The 19,120-nt window shown below is 42.0% G+C and overlaps 1 long non-coding RNA gene and 2 pseudogenes across 1 annotated transcript; 1 reads left to right on the top strand and 2 right to left on the bottom strand.

Moving 5' to 3' along the window:
- Positions 1–900: 900 nt before the first annotated feature.
- Positions 901–1,009, bottom strand: LOC114922055 (5S ribosomal RNA; annotated as a pseudogene).
- A 4,936-nt stretch (positions 1,010–5,945) lies between these two features.
- Positions 5,946–6,051, bottom strand: LOC114918167 (5S ribosomal RNA; annotated as a pseudogene).
- A 1,090-nt stretch (positions 6,052–7,141) lies between these two features.
- LOC136181169 (uncharacterized) lies at positions 7,142–17,267 on the top strand. The gene is made up of 2 exons (XR_010667570.1): positions 7,142–7,588; positions 16,235–17,267. It is a non-coding gene; the product is annotated as an uncharacterized lncRNA (long non-coding RNA).
- The last annotated feature ends 1,853 nt before the right edge of the window (positions 17,268–19,120 follow it).

Below are 19,120 nucleotides of genomic sequence, written 5' to 3'. Positions count from 1 at the left end.
CGTGTCTTTGTGTTGTTGTGTTCGTTTGTTTGTTGTGTCTATTTGTCGTTGTGTCTTTGTGTTGTTTGGTTGTTGTGTCTCTGTCTTTGTGTTGTGTCTTTTCGTTGTTGTGTTGTTTGGTTTTTGTCTCTGTGTCGTTGTGTTGTGTTGTTGTGTTCTTGAAGACTGACATAGTCTTGACTCTGTGACTGAAGCTGTTTATTTGTCCAACAGGAGCAGTGTTGTTTTCTTGTTGTGTTGTTTGGCTGTTGTGTCTCTGTGTCGTTGTGTTGTTGTGTTGTGTCTTTGTGTTGTTTGGTTGTTGTGTCTCTGTGTCGTTGTGTTGTTGTGTTGTTGTGTTGTTGTGTCTCTGTGTCTTTGTCTTGTTGTGTTGTTTGGTTGTTGTCTCTCTGTGTCGTTGTGCTGTGTTGTTGTGTTCTTCAGGACTAACAGAGTCTTGACTCTGTGACTGAAGCTGTTTATTTGTCCAATAGGAGCAGTGTTGTTTGGTTGTTGTGTCTCTGTGTCGTTGTGTTGTTTTGTTGTTGTGTCTCTGTGTCGTTGTGTTGTTTTGTTGTTGTGTCTTTGTGTTGTGTCTCTGTGTTATTGTGTTATTTTGTTGTTGTGTCTTTGTGTTGTTGTGTTGTTGTGTCTTTGTGTTGTTGTGTTGTTTTGTCTGTGTTGTTGTTTTGTTGTGTTGTTTGGTTGTTGTTTTCTGTGTGTCGTTTTGTTGTGTCTTTGTGTTGTTGTGTTGTATTGAAATGCTTTTAATGCCGAAATCATAAAAAGTATATAAGGCTATAAAAAAGTACAACATTTTCATTAAGTTTTTCGGCTTGAAAAAAGTTGAAAATTTTGAAAATTCTGGCTGAATTTTTGGACATGTGAATATGTCTCTATCTGATAAAAAAAAATGAAAAAAGCTTACAGCTCTTGGTATTCCCAGGCGGTCTCCCATCCAAGTACTAACCAGGCCCGACCCTGCTTAGCTTCCGAGATCGGGCATGTTCAGGGTGGTATGGCCGTAAGCAATTATTGTGTGCAGAAAGGGGCCTTTTAAAGATCTCATGCCCTCGGCCATAATGTGGGGGAGAAAATGCTCCCCCACATTATTGATTCTGGCTGAATTTTTGGACATGTGAATATGTCTGTGAAAAGGTTGTCCCATACCTTTCACCTGCCCTCACCTTCCCTACACTGGCATGCAGAGTGATTAGGCTGAGCGAAATCACCTGAGCTTAATTGGACAAAGTGAGGCCAGTTGGGTTTTTCTTGTATAAAGCGAGACTCAGCCAGAGTCTGGGGGGGGAAATGTTTGTTAGTGGCAGCTTGCTGTGAGGCTGTGGTTTCGTTCAGTTTATGTAATCTCGTTTTATTAGATTACCCGGGACTTTTGTTTTGTGCTATTTTTGGTTAATAAATCAACCACCTTATTTTGCATTGACTTCTGCCTCCTGACATCTTTTTTTTTGCTCACCACCAGTGCCGAACAGCCACACTTAAATCCCAATTTTGAGGTGGACTTACAATCAGTAATGTGGGATTTTTTTTTTGTCACTGAAACTGGAGAGCCAGCAGAAGAAGCCCGGACACCCAATCACCAGGAGCGCACAGAAAGCCATGCAAAGTGAAAGCCAAACACTGCAGTATGACCCAGGGGCTCTACGAGGTGACCAAGGTTCTAGGGAGGACCTTGCTACAGGTGGAGACAGTGGTGGTCCCAGGGGACACGAACAAGGCGGCCTGGATCAACTGTACGCCCTCATCCAGAGGCAGATTCAAGTCCAGGAGAGAGAGGCCTTCAAGCAGGAGCAAAGGTGGAGAAGTATCCAGGGATGAGATGGAGGCAGAGAAGCGGGAAGAGGTCAGCGGAGGTATGGAGCACAATGGCCCAGAAAGGAGGGGTGCATTGTCCAGGTCTCCAGCGATGGTGGATCACCACCCCCTGACAACAATCCTCCCTTCCCTGTGGGGCCAGCAACCTGGAGCAGAGCCACCATTCCAAAATTGGAAGAAGGAGATGACATTGAACCATGTCTCACAACATTTGAGCGCCTAGCCACCGCGTACAGATTGCCCAGGGTGGAGTGGGCTGTGCAGCTGGTTCCACATCTGATGGGTAAGGCCAGAAGCGCCTATGTTGCAATGGCTGTGAATGATTCAATGGACTATGACAAAGTTAAAGAGGCCATTCTGGCCAAATCCGAAATAAATGAAGAAATGTACCGTCAGAGGTTCCGTGATCCAGAAACCCATCCAGGGGAGACTCCTCGAGAGCTTTATCATCGTCTGAAAGAGCTTTAAAAGAAATGGGTGAAACCAGCACAAAAGACAATGGGGGAAGCTGGAGAGGTCCTGATCCTGGAGCAGTTTCTGCACACTCTGTCACCTGAAGTAAGAATGTGGGTGATGGAGCATAACCCTGAGAACGGTCAGAGAGCTGCTCAACTGGTGGAGGCCTTCATGGCTGCAAGGAGGGGACCAAAATTCTTCCGTCATGACAAGAACAACCGACCAACCACGCCCAAGGGTAAGTCTGGGGGGTTTGGTGGGGGTGGTCAACATTTTTCAGATGAGAGTAGAGGAGTAGGTGTTAAATTCCCTGACAGTACAGCAGGAAAGAGAAATAAAGACCCACCTGTTTGTTATTTTTGTGGAAAGGAAGGGCACATAAAGCCTGAATGTCCAGCTTTAAAAGTAAAAGGTGCCAACACCATGTGCTGTGTTCCCAGACCCACTATACAGAAAGTAGATGATCATGAAGTTAGAGGTAAAATGCAAATAGCAACTGTTACTGTTAATGCCACTGCTTTGTTAGACTCTGCCAGCACTCAGACTTTAGTCATGCCCTACCTGGTTCAGCAACAGCAGATGGGGGAAGGGGAAGTAGAAGTGTGGTGTGTGCATGGTGACAAACGTTCTTAGCCGACAGCGTGTATTTATCTTGAAGTGCAGGGCCATTCGCTGTTGTTGCTGTCTCATGGCCCCCATTAGCTTTTCCCTCCGCCTTTGCTGCCTACTCTTCTTAACCCGGCCATTACTTGGGCAGGTCATTTGGGCAGTGTTAAAACATTAGACCGTATTTCCTGTAAATTCTTTTGGCCTGGTTTGTACACTGATGTTCAAAAGTTTTGTAAAACCTGTCCTGAGTGTCAATTGTCCAGTCGCAAGAAAGTACAGCAGTTTCCACTGCAGCCCATGCCAATAATTGATGTTCCATTTTCTAGGATAGGTATGGACACTGTAGGGCCTCTAGAAAGGTCTAGGTCAGGCTATAGATACATACTGATAATATGTGACTATGCCACCCGCTATCCTGAAGCTTTCCCTCTGAAGCGAATTACAGCAAGGGCCATAGCATCTATTCTCTTACAGCTGTTTACCAGAGTAGGCATTCCCAGGGAGATAGCGGCAGACCAGGGTACTGCTTTTCTATCTCAGACATTAAAGCAGGTGTATAGCTTGTTGGGGGTTAAAAGTATTAAGACCACCCCCAGACTGACGGGTTAGTGGAGAGATATAATCAGACACTGAAGGCGATGTTGAGGAAGTTTGTGGCTGAAGATGGAAAAGACTGGGACTGTTGGCTGCAGTATCTGCTTTTCTCTTACAGGGAAGTCCCTCAGGCCTCAACTGGCTATTCGCCCTTTGAACTCCTGTATGGAAGGCGAGTGAGAGGACCTCTTGATGTGCTAAGAGACACCTGGGAGCCATCCAGTGGTTTGAAGCCAGTACCTGTCCTCCAGTACGTCCTTAAAATGAGGGAAAAGATGAAGCAGATGGCAACCATGGTTCAGGCTAACATGGAGCAAGCCCAGAAGAGACAAAAAGAGATGTTTGACAAAAAGACAAAGGTCAGAGTTTTCCAGCCGGGGCAAGAGGTCCTGCTGCTTCTACCAACCACAGACAACAAGCTGCTAGCCAAGTGGCAGGGGCCTTTTAAAGTTCTGAGGAAGATGGGTCCTGCGACTTATGAACTTGACATGCCCCAACGTCGTCGGAAGAAGCAGACTTATCACGTCAATCTCCTTAAAGAATGGATACCAAAGCCCAGTCAGTCTAGCCAGCAGCTTCTGGTCAGAGCTGTAAAGACGGAGGAGGACCAAACTGATCAGTTTTTTCCAAATCAAGATGAGACTCAAATTCAGTTGGACCTTGCTCATCTCACCCCAGAAATGCAGAGTGAGCTGCTAGCCATTGTTCCTCCAGAGTTGCTTAAAGACAAACCAGGTTACACCAACATAGTGGAACATAACATTATCCTGGAAGATCCTTCTCCTGTCCGCAAGAAAATGTATAGGATTCCAGAGAGGTTGCTGCCAGCCCTGAAGAAGGAGCTGGAGTTAATGATGACACTGGGTGTAATTGAAAAATCTCACAGTGAGTAGAGCAGTCCTGTAGTGCTAGTACTTAAAAAAGATAGCACTATTAGATTTTGCATTGACTTTCGTAAACTTAACGCTCAGTCAAAGTTTGATGCCTATCCCACCCCAAGGCTGGATGACCTTATTGCGTGTTGGACAGGCCCAGTACATCAGCACACTTGATCTATGCAAGGGGTATTGGCAGGTGCCGCTGGCTCCAGAGGCCCGGCAGTACACTGCTTTCAGAACTCCCCAAGGCCTTTTCCAGTTTACTGTCATGCCCTTTGGTCTGCACGGGGCCCCAGCCACGTTTCAGCGACTCAATGACAGAGTCTTGGAGGGGACAGAATCATTCTCAGCTGCTTACCTAGATGACATTGTCATTTTCAGTCTGACATGGGAGGATCACATGCGGCATCTGGGAGAAATTCTACAGAGGCTCAAGCAGGCCGGTCTGACAGTTCAGCCCAAAAAGTGTGCCCTAGCCCAACCAGAAGCAAAGTACCTGGGATATTTGCTGGGCCGTGGTGTGATACGGCCTCAACAGGACAAGGTGCAGGCAGTGAAGGATTATCCATGTCCCAGTACCAAGAAGGAGCTGAGGTCTTTTCTTGGCCTGGCTGGGTGGTATCGACGCTTTGTTTCCCAATTTGCCACACGAGCAGCTCCTTTAACTGACCTTACCAGGAAGTCCAGCCCTAATCAACTGCCGTGGGAAGAAAAGCATGAACTGGCTTTCCTTGACCTGAAGGGGGCACTCTGTGATGACCCAGTATTGCAGAGCCCAGACTTCAGCCAACCCTTCGTCGTGCAAACTGATGCCTCAGGGGTGGGCCTGGGGGCTGTCCTGCTTCAGGGTGAAGGGACTGCCCAGAAGCCGGTTGCTTATGCCAGCTGGAAATTGTGGCCAAGAGAGACAAGGTACCCGAGTACCTGAGCTGGAGTGTCTGGCCATCAAGTGGGAATTAGAGACCTTTAAATACTATCTGCTAGGCAGAGACTTTATTCTGGAGACAGATCACAGAGGCCTGCAGTGGCTTCATAAAATGAAAGACTCAAACAACCGCATTTCAAGATGGGCTCTTGAGATGCAGCCTTACAGATTCAGGGTCCATTATCAACCTGGAAGGGACAATGTTGTGGCCGACTTCCTGTCTCGCCATCCTGATGGCGAGCTTTCAGGGGAGGGGGAAATGTGAAAAGGTTGTCCCACCTTCCCTACACTTAGGCTGAGTGAAATCACCTGAGCTTAATCAGACAAAGTGAGGCCAGTTGGGTTTTTCTTGTATAAAGCCAGACTCAGCAAGCGTCTGGGGGGGGAAAATGTTTGTTAGTGGCAGCTTGCTGTGAGGCTGTGGTTTCGTTCAGTTTATGTAATCTTGTTTTATTAGATTACCCGGGACTTTTGTTTTGTGCTATTTTTGGTTAATAAATCAACCACCTTATTTTGCATTGACTTCTGCCTCCTGACATCTTTTTTTGCTCACCACCAGTGCCGAACAGCCACACTTGCATCCCAATTTTGAGGTGGACTTACAATCGGTAATGTTACAATGTCTCTATATGATTTAAAAAAAAAAAAAACATAAAAAAAAATGAAAAAGCTTACAGCACCTGGTATTCCCAGGCGGTCTCCCATCCAAGTACTCACAAGGCCCGACCCTGCTTAGCTTCGATCGGGGGTGTTCAGGGTGGTATGGCCGTAAGCGATTGTTGTGAGCAGAAAGGGGCCTTTTAAAGATCTCATGCCCTCGGCCATAATGTGGAGGAGCAAATGCTCCACTTTGGGACAGATGTTATCAGATTTAAAAATGTCATTTATTGAGAGGGGAGCAAATGCTCCCCCACATTATTGATTCTGGCTGAATTTTTGGACATGTGAATATGTCTCTATGAAAAAAAAAAACATATGAAAAAGCTTATAGAACCTGGTATTCCCAGGTGGTCTCCCATTCCAAGTACTAACCAGGCCCGCCCCTGCTTAGCTTCCGAGATCAGGCGTGTTTTTTTTATAATTTTTTTTTTTTAATTATCAAAAATACAATATATTTTCCACAATACATGTTTCACACAATTTTTACAATCACTTCAGTCACATGTTGTTTTCCATCGACAACATCCCCATTCATAATGTACCCCGTCAGGATTCTTAATTTTAAATCCTTTCAAATCATACATCACACCATTTAAAAATGCAAAACCCAAATCCATTATTAAACCAGAATTGTCAAATAAAGCACCCATACTCCCCCCTTAAAAACACCAAATATATATATATATATAACAATAAAGGAAGCACATGAAATCAAAAGTCTTTCCAAAAAACAAGAAACAAACAGAAAAACACAAGTCCCACCACAAAACTCTCAACACGCCTCCTTCATTCCCACCATCCACCCTCATCCACCAGAGTCGCTCTATCCCTTTTCCCTCCCCAACCCCAACGTCTTCCCTGCCCGCTGTCTCCCTCTTGTGGTAGCAGCCATCACTCTCCCTCCTTTCCATCCACACATTAAATAATTCTATTCACACAATGCAGTTAATCGGAAAACCCAACATCATTGAAATCACATGCCCCCCTCACTCCTACTTTCCTCTGTCCCATCAGTGCCACTCATATGCACTGCGTTCATACATTTTCCACTTAAATGTTGTTCTGCTTCGCCTGTGCTTTCCCTATCCCTAATCCACATTCACCCTTATCACCTCCCTGTCATCCACCTGAATTATTTTGTGTCCTACAAGAAACCACTTCCCAAACTCCTCCCTGCCCAAGTGCTTCTGCACCAGGTAAACTGTTGAAGTGTCTGATGTAACCAGGACAGAGATAATATAAGTTTACAATGGGCGCGTCTGGAGATAGTATCTGAAGGAGATTTAGGAGTCCCCTTAGGTGGAATGTTTAAATTGAGGTGTTGTATAGGAGTATTGCCATATATGGTTGTGTAACTTGATGTTTTTATGACGGAAAACAGATGTTTAGATGCATATAAGCAATTGTCTCTGTGTGTTCGACAGAGATCATTATTGGCTTCTTGATCCTCCTGGTCAGACGTGACCAGTGATTCTGTTTCTTGCTTAAATAAAATTATACTCTTTGAAAGCAAGTCAGTCTCAACGGCGAATTTCTTCATCATCAAACATATCAACAACAAGGAAATCCACATCAATTTTGGCGTCACGGAACAGGATCAGTTGGGGCCTTCTGCAGGGGACCACAGCTTGTTTATTATTTCCATCACTTCGTAAGTGTTTCTTTCTTTTTTGCTGCACATATTGCGGAGCTGTTTCTGTCGTCTATCGGCAATTTTGGCCGCACTGTCAAAGAACTGAAGTGCAATGATGTGTTGATGTTGGAGTAATTCTCCATCTAAATTGGGGTTTATTGAGTTAAAAAGTATATAAATAAAGGGGAATAAAATAAAGAAGAGATAAATAAGAGAAGAAGAGATGAATAAAGTTGAAAGGTAATGATAGCATAAGCGCAACTAGTAACGAGACCAGTTAGCTAAATAACCATGCAAGTTTAACAAGGACAGGGCCCGTATCCTCTTAACAGTAAGTCATGTGTAAATTAGACACTGAAGTGAAAGTTGGCTTTAAGAAGTAGTCAAATTTGAGTAAAAATAAAACAAAGGGGATCCCTGGCCAGGGTATTTGAATAGATGATAAACGTATAATGTAGGAAAATAAAAGAGAAGAAATAAAGATGAGAAGTGTAAAGATGAGAAGTAAAAAGATGAAAAGTGAAGATAAGGAATAAAGATAAGAGTTTTGAGAAAAGTGGGAAAAAAGGGCTGAGTAAAGGAAAAAGTGTGCATTGAAGCATGCAGTGTGAAGTAATTTGTTAAAAGACAATTTGTTAAAAGTTTGACAGAAGTAAAAATTTGATAGAGGAAAATTATAAATGAGTCGACTTCAAAATTTGAACTGAAATGTGTGTGCGCTCGCTGAGGGGCGGCTGTTCTTGGAATGTGTGTGCGCGCAAGCTCTATACAGCCTGAAGTGTTTGTGTGGCTGCTGGACGGTCTCTGTCTCTGTCTGTGTCTTGTCTCTTGTGTTGTGATTTGGATGGTTTTGAGAGGTCTGTGTGGTGTGGAGATGTGTATTTGATCCGGAAATGTTCTTGTATATGTGTGATTGATAAATAGAATAGATGTATTATTAAATAGGCATATGTAGCAGGTGATTGGTTAAAAGGCGATTTAGTAACTTATAAGAGGGGACATTTTTGCTTCATCAGTGATAAAAAATATGAGCCTTTGTTTCAGAGGACTTTTACTTATCTGATCTTCATCAGTGTTAAAAACCTATGAGCCCTTTGTTTCAGGGGACTTTATATATTAAATTTGATAAAAATCTATGAGCCCCTCAGAGGATGTTTGTTTAATCTGATAAATACACATGAGCCTAATAAAGGACGTTTATACATAGCATAAGTATATATAGTATCTGTTTTTAACAGAAGTGGAGAGACCAGCGAGGATAGTCTGTACCCATTCAGGTAGCAAGTTTCGAGAAAAGAACAGAAAAATTCCTGATAAAGTTTAAAACTGCCGGCTGATTGGAGTGTGAACTTCTCTTTCTGTCTGTTTGTGCGTATGTGTGTGACCACATTATGCTGTGAATTTTGTCTGTTTAAAAGAACATATAGTTTGGTTTAAAATAGGTGGAGAGAATACATTTTCTATTTGGCTGTTGACTGGGAGGATACTGTGCTGATTTCTGTGTGTGCATAGACTCTGTGCACAGGGGTGGAGCAGTGATCTTAAAAGTGTGTGTGTTCTGTGCTAGTATATTACCACCCTCTAGGAAATCAACACATTCTGTTTCATTTAATGTCCAATAACTAAGTTTAGCTGAAACATCATATAACAAGACAAAGTTACAAAAGATAATTAGACACTAACTTTATGAACATCCATTGTGAGTAACCCAGTTAGCTCTAGAAACCAGATTCAAAACGGTTCTTTGTGATGCCATTATTTTGCTTTTCTTATTGCCTTACGCCTCAGTCTCTTTATTTCCGGTCTTCACATAAAATGTGCTTTTATTTAGAAAAACTGCAAAGGGGACTTCTGCTACATCGTAAAGTTATGGGAGTAAATACATACAGCTAAAATAACAACCAAGAGGAGAAAATGTTACACTTACGCTGTTTTGTGAGGTGGATTTATCTTAAAAACCTCGGTTTGGGTGACTTACTCTCTTTTTAGAAGGATGCTACATGCAGCATGTTTCCATGTGTGAGCTCTGAGCTCTGACTCAGTGATGAGTGACAGGAGGATTAAATGCAAATGTAACCTTACCGTGCTTCAACTGTAATCAAATAGATATGATTGGCTTAGTTGTCACTTAATAAATCTTACTTGACCGATAAGTTTCTTTTAATGACTCCACTAGTAAAAAGTGTACATTTTAGTGAAAGTAGGGGTGTCACAGCACCCACAACACCCACGGGTGAGATGCGCTTGTCTGTGCATTGAATGCACTAGGTTTGGACCATAGGGTTTGGAGACGATGTTAACCCTTTGACAGCCAGGTTAGACTGGAAGCCCTTGCTAAAATTAGGAGGCGGGTCCAAGAGGCGTTGCCCCACATAGAAAGCCAATTAGCTTACACCTCCTGTTAAGGGGAGTGGAGAGGTAGCCCCCTCTCCTCCTTCTTCTCTCTGTGGGACACAGAGGGAAGGAAAACACACCCCCAGTAGGGAGACAGCTTTTGCAATAGATAAAAAAATATATATATATAGATAAAGATTACAGATAATGTGTGCATATTTCACTGAATTGTTATTGCATTGTGTATATGGATTCAGAGTGATTAAACTTTTGTTTTGTTTTCTTTCTGTTTTCTCTGTTTCTCTCTACTATGCTGTGTGAGAGCTAAAGGGAAGACAGACAGATGGATTGTGTCTGAACTGGATCAGTCCAAAAGGCAGATGAGAGGATACCTGGGGGTATTTCACAAGCACTGGAAGCTTGCGGATGACAGCATGTAGGGATCCTGAATCCAGCTTGATCAAGGCCAGTGTGGTTTTATCCACAAACTCTTTCAACAAACACCTGAACTTTTCTATCTGTGTATACACATTTTTTATAGTCAACATCTTTGATACATGCTTAGTCTGTTTTCGCATAGAGGCTTACATTGTTTCTTCTATGTATCACATTACAATTATATAGGAGGAAGTCTTGGCAACAGACTGACTAATTGAAGCATTGGTCAATAATGGAGTATTTTTGATTTGATTGATCATTTATGGAAAAGTTGATTTGATTCAAATGCAGTTGAGTGCTGTGAATGCTGGTTTCATTGTTTTCATGGTCTAGCTTGACCTGGGCTATTTTGAGATGGAACATTGACATTATTTCCATAATTTTAAAGATAAATAAGTGTGATTAGATGCATTAGGTGATAAAGAAGTGCTTTTGCTTTCATAGTAAGAAGGCTTTGGTCTCCTTTGGGGTTGGCAAATTCATTCACTTTCAAGTGTGGTAACAGTACTTTCTAAATAGTTTGACGAGTTTCAGTTTGACTTACAATACGAGGAACTAAGAGGGTCATTGTAATGTCAAAGATGGACACCAAAATTACAAAATCAATCACTCCTGTTGATGTAGTACAGAAGACTAATCCTCTTGTTAAAGATATTCCAAAAATATCAGAAAAATGGAGTAAGCGTTGGCCTGACATTGACCAGCCTTGGCCAGTAGAGGGGACTTTGAACCCGGATGTGATCAAAACAATACAGGTACTTGTGTCTATATACAAGGTAAAGCAGAAGAAGGGGAAAAAAGGAAAAAGGCGTATGGAGAAAAGACAAACTGAGCTTGGAGTTCTGCAGTTGTTTGAAAATGAAGGACAGAAACTGTTAGAAGCTGCAAATGAAAAAAGAGGCCGCGGTATGCAAGAAATACAGAAAAATGATAAGGCAGTGGGTAAGTTAATGGAGAAGGTTAACACACCCTTCTCACATACTGCCTTAGTAAAGAAGCCCCCACCTTATGAGAAGGAAGTGAAGTTTACTGATGTTTACCCCCAGCTCCCAGTGATTATACAGAAGGGCAACTATCACATCACAGACGAGGATGAACAAATAATCGAGAAGGGAAAGGCTACAACGACCATAGAAATGTACCCAAGCTCCGACAGCAAACACAAAAAGACCCGTTTGAGAAGTTGGAGCGGTCAGCAGTTCAGACGACTGGACATAGAGGATGACAGTGAGAGTGATTCGGATGAAGCTGTTGGTGGATATGACCCAGCAGTAAGACGGATGTTGGCTAAAGCGGAGAAAAAGGAGACAAGCCAATAAGAAGAGTGGATCCAGGAAAGGACGACACAGATGTGAGCAATGATGATGAAGACTCAGAGAGAGAAGGTCCTTCATATCTTTACCCATTAGCAGCCGGTTCAGGGGTGGAAGATGATGGATGTTGAGGTTGGAGAGGACTTTTCTGTTGTTTACAGGAAAGGTCAAGGAGTTAGATTTATGTTGAAGGAATTGTAAGGTAGAATAGTGAAGGTTCAGGAAGTAGAGAGATAAGTGAATGCTCAGATAATAAAATTGTTAGACCTGCTGGGTCTGATGATCCAGGAGGCACATGGTTTAGCCAATGTGCAAGGGGGGAGTTAGGAGAAAGATTAAGAAAGAATATGGTTTTTGGGCACCGTACTTGCTTGAACAGATTGATTATGTCATAGGCAGGTGTACTATCTGTCTAAAAAATAACATTCGTAGGGGTGTGATGGTTCCTCCCGGTTACATTCCAACGCCAACAGGTCCTATGCGTGAGTTAGTTGTGGATTTTGTTGACATGATAAGACTGGTAGGAGGTAAAAGATACATGTTAGTTGTTGTGGATAGATTTTCAAGGTGGCCTGAGGCCTGTCCAACTAAGCGGAAAGATGCTCAGTCTGTTGCCAAGTTTTTGTGTCGTGAGGTTATAAGCAGGTGGGGACTCCCAGACCGCATATCCTCAGATAATGGGAAAGAGTTTGTGGATAAAACAGTAAGACTAATTCTGCAAAAATTGGGAATTAAACAACGTTTAGGAGCTGTTTATCATCCGCAAAGCCAAGGTGCTTGTGAAAAAATGAATGGTGTGTTAAAAAACCGCATTGTTAAAATCTGCCAACACACAGGTTTGAATTGGGTGGAAGCGCTTCCGCTGGCGTTAATGGTGTGTCGTTCAAGTGGGCTCCGTGATTTGCGCATGACACCCCATGAGTTGGCAATGGGCAGACGGATGCCGACACCTTGTTTGCGTACAAGTGGCAAGGGTCTAAGTTTAGCCCTTTTAGAAGATGAAATGCGAGTGTATGTTAATTACATGGCTGCTTTACATAAGAGAATATACACATATGTCTCTGATAGGCAAAAACGAGAGGAGGTGCAAGAGAGACTCAATGAGCAAAAGATGAATGCAGTGCAACCTGGAGACAAGGTATTCGTGAAGGTGTTTAGGAGGAAGTGGTTTAATGAACGCCGCGAAGGACCATTTGAAGTAGTCCGCAGTACGGGAACTGCGGTCCAGGTTAAAGGGTCTCCTACCTGGTATCATTTATCACATTGTGTTAAAGCGCCAACAGAAGAGGTTCCACGATCACAGAACCGAGATGTTGAAAGCGCAAGAGAGCCAACAGAAGCTGCAGAAGCAGCAGAGGTTCGTGCAGACCCCCAAGGTCACGATCCGGAAGAAGGGATTGACCATGTTGGGGCTATGCATGATGATTTTGATTACACTTTTGATGATGTCAGGGATGACTTGTCAGTCCGTGAGCAAGAAAGACGATTTGGTGACATTGATTTACAACATGTCCCAGAAACAACAGAGTCTATTTCTCAAGAGCATGAGTCAAAGACTCCAGAGGGCTGTGATGCCTCTACAGGAAAATTCACAGACCCAGTTGGACCAAGGAGTCCAAGGCCAACCCGAAGAAAGGTTAGACCAAAACGTTACGAGGACTAGAGTAGAAGTGATTTTGGGAAAGTCAGTTCAGCTCCCATGTCAGTGTACAAAGGAAAATAATGGGAAAGGGAAATTCCGAGTCAAGTGGGAAGATAGCCATGGTAAGGTTATTGATTTATTGGGGACATCACCACTAGAAAAGTATGTGTTGCTTAATGATCGAAGAAGGTCAAAGATTGAAGGAGACTGTAGTCTTTATTTACGTAGATCTCAGATTGAAGATCAAGGTGACTATAAGTGTACATATTATGACCCAAAATTAGTAAATATGGGAGAGCATAGTGCCCAATTGGGGTTAGGTTACAGAAACAGTATTGTGACTTTAGTGGTACTAAATGAAACTAGAATTGCAAAACCCCTGGTTGTTGAAGTAGGAAAACTGTCAACTACCATATCAACTCTTCCGCTGATTGAGAAAATAAAGCAGACATCCACCTTTTCAAAACTGAAGGTTACTGACGTCACAGAGATATTGCGTCTAAATACAGCTGAGCCTCAAATGATTTCTACAACTCAATTTCCTGTAAACATTGTGATTAAAGCTACGTTAGGAAATTCAGCACGCCTTCCATGTAAATGTGGAAAATGGAATAATGATGATAATAATCCCCCTAATTGGAAAAATGCTCGTGGTGAAGAAATAGTGCTAACAGGACCTGAAATTAATAGTGTACCTCGTGATCAAAGAAAGTATATTTTGTATAATCACATAAGGTTGTTTAGGGTTGATGACGACTGTACACTTGTCCTAATCAATGTAACAGGGGAAGATCAGGGAGAATATACATGCACTTATTTGGATCCAGAGTTTAAATTTGTACCATATCACAATTATTGGGTAAAAGGGTATAGAACTCGTAAGATAATGCTTGTGGTAGAAGGCCTAGATCCTATTGAAGTAGTTACGGTGGCTAAAGAGGTTCAAAAGCAACTAGTCACTCCAAGGGTGACTGATGAACAGATGATGTCTACTACTGTAGCTCAGAGAATAACTAGTAGTATTAACGTATCAACTTTGGTTACTACTCTAGCTGCGAGTAATTTTACAAGTGAGGTTGTAAAGATGGGATCTACTATCAACGAAACAATGATGAGTTCTTCGGTGTCTACAAAGTTTGTAGGTATGATGTTGACATCTGTTGCTACATCTACATTAGTTAAGGCAGCTGAAACAATTCAGATGACTATGTCGAATCTGATTGGTGATTTTGTAGATGCTGACGGGACATCAGAAGTCATGACTAAACATCTTCATGCATTAGAGAAGCGTGAAACCCAATGGAAAGCTTATGGGTTTGATTCCTCGGTGTTGCAAATTGCAGACCCGTGGGCAAGTAGAAATATGTGGTACCAACAGTTGACTCACTCTGTTAGATTGGCTAGTAATTTGAGTGGTCCATGTGTCGTGAGAGTTCCAGCACCAGGCACATGGCCTTCAATTCTAGAGACGGTACCAGAACCTTTAACTTCTAAATGTCAAAATTATGCGCTATCGTGGTTGGTATTTAAGCAACAAGCACCATATGATTATTGGATGGCCGTGTCGGTGCATCTATTTACACCTCAACGGAATTGTGCTTGGTTGAAGAATTTAGCATATATAAATCTCCTTGATCAGTATGAAGATATTACGACAGCAGTCCCTGATCCTATGGAAGTGACACCTGTGAAGGTTAAATCTTGTTTTTGTTCAAATGGTACTCATGGTGGAGATGGTATGTTTATGGGAATATCAGAATGTGATAACTATATGATGCAATTTGGACGACGTGATCAAAGGGCTATTGATGACATGTATATAGTGACCTTTCATGCACCACATCGCCGACTGAGTAAAACTCTAAGTGTAAAGAATCAAACTTTACCGGGTAATTTTACCATAGGAACATTTAAAGATATCTGGTGGATTTGTGGTGATAAGGCATACTTATTTTTACCTTATGGTTGGATTGGATGTTGTTATATGGCACAGTTGAAACTTCCGTATGATGTTTTTGTTATTCAGAAGGGACAAGGGTCTGATGAGGATAACTCTACGACAATCTCTAGCAGTAGAAAGAAAAGAGATTTGGCACAATTTCACAACTTGGAGTCTTATCATTGGAGGATAAGTTTGGGAGAGAAATGGGGAATAGGATTGTTTCCATGGTATGGTGTTACATACTTAGCTGATCATATTGATAATATTACATATACCCTGCAAGGTTTTGCAAACGAGACCATAAAAGGTTTTGAATATTTGTCAAATACTCAGAGGAGTCATCGATTGACGTTGCTGAAACATGACATGGCTCTTGATTACATTTTGGCCAAACAAGGTGGCCTCTGTGTAGCTTTGAATCTAACTGGAGAAGCCTGTTACACTTTGATTCCTGATGCCACTGACAATATGACTAGTGTCATAGATGCTTTGAAACTAATTAGGGATTCATTTGGTCCATCAGAAAGAGCGGGATGGTCTGCGAATACCTGGTTACAAGACCAATTAGGACCAGTAGGAGCTATAGTGGTTCAGATTTTGGTGGCTACCCTTCTATCACTGTGTGTGATGTTTTGTTTTTGTACGCTGTTGTTGACCTTTGCTAAGGCTATGATATTGAGATGGGTAGGAGTTGTGATGCCAGGAGAAAACATTCAGATGCCGCTACTGAGTGGTAATGACCTAAGTGAAGGTGAGGAGGTCATAGAGATTGGAGAGAAATATCCATTTTTGAATATCTGAATTCAACATTGACTCACTATTATTTTGAACTGGAAGTGAATTGATAAAAGGGGGGAATTGAATATTTTAATCATGTATATTAATCATGTATATGTTAATCATGTAGTGGAATAATGTGAAAGTATGATACAAAAATGAATATCTTTGATGGTTTTGTATGTACAAAGATACTGGTTGTTGATTTTTCTTCCCAGGATGATATTTGGGAGACCAATGTGAGGGTGGCTGATTGTCCAGAGATCCTTCCAGATTAATGGAGTTGAAACAACCAAACTTAAGAAAATGGAGGATGGAAATGGACAACGGAAACCTGAATGAAGACATCATGATGAGGGGTTTCGATTGAAAAATCATTGAAGGTTTATTACAATGTAACTTGTATTGTTGATAAATATTTTTGTATGTTTTACTTTATAGTAGATATTTTTAGCAAGACATATTTTTCTGGAACTGTATGAGATGCATATATTGGGACCTCAGGTGTTTTCTTTCTTTATCGATCCTTAGGGAAAGTGGTGTTAGGTAGGGAGAGGTCCATTGGAAGGTGCGATGGGTCGACCAGCCTGACTTTGGACAATTTTTAGATTTTATTTCTGAGGTTTTGAATGTGTGCATTTATATATCATCCTGAAAAGTTTTCATAACCCTTTTTCTTTTTAATTGGTTTGGAGTACTATAGGTGGTTGCTTGGGGCAGAGGGACCGTGAGAGAGTTTTCCTGTCTAGATTGTTTGATGGATAATAAAGAAAGATAGCTGCCTGATGGGTTTTTCGCTCTCACACTCCACAAATAAAAAATTTACTATATTACTAAGGTTAAGCATGAACAGAAGTGATTCGTATGAGGCTAATTAACATCATAATTGTATAATTTATCTCGTTTGCGAGACTATAGTCTCGCTAGGGGGGACTATGAAGTGTCTGATGTAACCAGGACAGAGATAATATAAGTTTACAATGGGTGCGTCTGGAGATAGTATCTGAAGGAGATTTAGGAGTCCCCTTAGGTGGAATGTTTAAACTGAGGTGTTGTATAGGAGTATTGCCATATATGGTTGTGTAACTTGATGTTTTTATGACCCATGACGGAAAACAGATGTTTAGATGCATATAAGCAATTGTCTCTGTGTGTTCGACAGAGATCATTATTGGCTTCTTGATCCTCCTGGTCAGACGTGACCAGTGATTCTGTTTCTTGCTTAAATAAAATTATACTCTTTGAAAGCAAGTCAGTCTCAACGGCGAATTTCTTCATCATCAAACATATCAACAACAAGGAAATCCACATCAAACCGATGTAAGATCTTGGCATCTCCAATGAGGGCAGAAAGTCCCAGGAATGACACCACCATTTCATCTCCTACTATCTCTCTGGCTAGGACATTACAATCATTGACTTTCAGCCTGTCCATCAACTTGTCCTTGCCCGCCTCCGTCTCCATCGTCACTTCATACTGGCGTGTGCTCTTGTACCTGCACGCCAGTACTCTCCCACATTCTTCCTTCATTCCACTCAAGAGCATCCTCACCGACACCTCCTTCTGTCCATCAATGTCCACAATCACGGTATTTGTCCTCTCATATTTAAATTCATCTGTTGTGCCTTCCCATAGTCGCGGTCCCGTTCCTCGTGTAAAAGCCATGTTGTCTGTCCGATTACAAAATAAAGGAAAACACGCTCCCCCACACAGCCTGTGCTGAATGGGGGACAGTGAAAGAAACCACACTCCACCTAAGGAGGCAGGGAGAAAAAAGTACAAATTCAATTCTACGCCTAGAGCGGCCTGTTCCTCTGTTTGAAAAAATGTTTGTTATCCTCGAGCTCCACACTGCTTAGCTTCCTCAAAGGGGCGTGTTCAGGGTGGTATGGCCGTAAGCGATTGTTGTATGCAGAAAGGGGCCTTTTAAAGATCTCATGCCCTCGGCCATAATGTGGGGGAGCAAAAGAGTCCAGATTTTTGTTGTCCCCCTTGTTTTTGTAAAAAATAGTAACCACCCCCTCCCCCAAACTTTTCGGTATACATTTGACTTTTTCAGTATATTTACTTCATTTACTCAATAAGGGCACTAACTGCTCTTTGAAAGCTTGATAAAATTCTGCAGTTAGGCCGTCGCTACCAGGACTTTTGTTTTTGTTTAAACCTTCTAAAGCACTTTTCATTTCTCCATCTGTAAACTCACATTCACACCACGTTTTATCATCATCACTTAGTTTTTTCTTTAAGGCACCCAAAGCTCTGTTCACACTCACACCATCAAACTCCTGTCTAGAGAACAGACTTTCATAATAACATTTGACTATTTTTAATATTTCATTTTTATCAGTCACACTTTTACCTTCTACATTCACCAATTTGTTTATTTCTGTTCGTTTTTGTTTTTCTAGACCCCAAAAAAAACGCTGTACTCCTCTCCCCCTCATACATATATAGTATTTTACTCCTAATAGCTGCACTCCTACATTTTTTAAGTTCAATCACTTTTAACTGTTCTTTTAAATGTATGTATTTATCACAGTGGGCGCGCACTGTAGCTGTTCCCACTCAACGTTCTTGAAGCCAAAATACGCCGCTTATGGGCACTTCCATCTTGCGATTTTGACGTCATTTGGAGCCAGAGTCTGCGCAGTAGGGTCCGGGGGCAGGAGCCCTGGTAACACGCCCCGCCCACTTAGCGTACTGCCCTGATGACTTACGCAGCCCAGCTACGCCGAAACCGCTCTGCCGGTCTACGATGAAGAAATGTGTAAGTACAACAAACTACCGTATTCAAAGTCTAATATTTAAACACACTGTGTTTTTAAAAATCCAGTTATTTTGATCATTATTGAAAATACGTGGGCTGCTGGGTCCTCTGGTTTTGCCGAAATCGTTCTATATTTAAGCTATATTTAAGCTAGGTTAGCGCCACAGACCGTAGACTACAAGTGGTAAGATATGTTGTATTTTGTTAGAAACTGATAGTCTGCAATGTGATTCATGTCTGCTTTTCTAATATATTTAAGTGAACAGTAAATCAAATGTTTTTTGTATCTTCATTTAGGCAAAGAAGAGATAAAAGCAGCTTGTCTGACATCTTCCA

Source organism: Labrus bergylta, chromosome 12 (genome assembly GCF_963930695.1).
Source record: "Labrus bergylta chromosome 12, fLabBer1.1, whole genome shotgun sequence".
NCBI classification, from domain to species: domain Eukaryota; kingdom Metazoa; phylum Chordata; class Actinopteri; order Labriformes; family Labridae; genus Labrus; species Labrus bergylta.
This window is presented reverse-complemented; position numbering and strand designations above follow the sequence as displayed.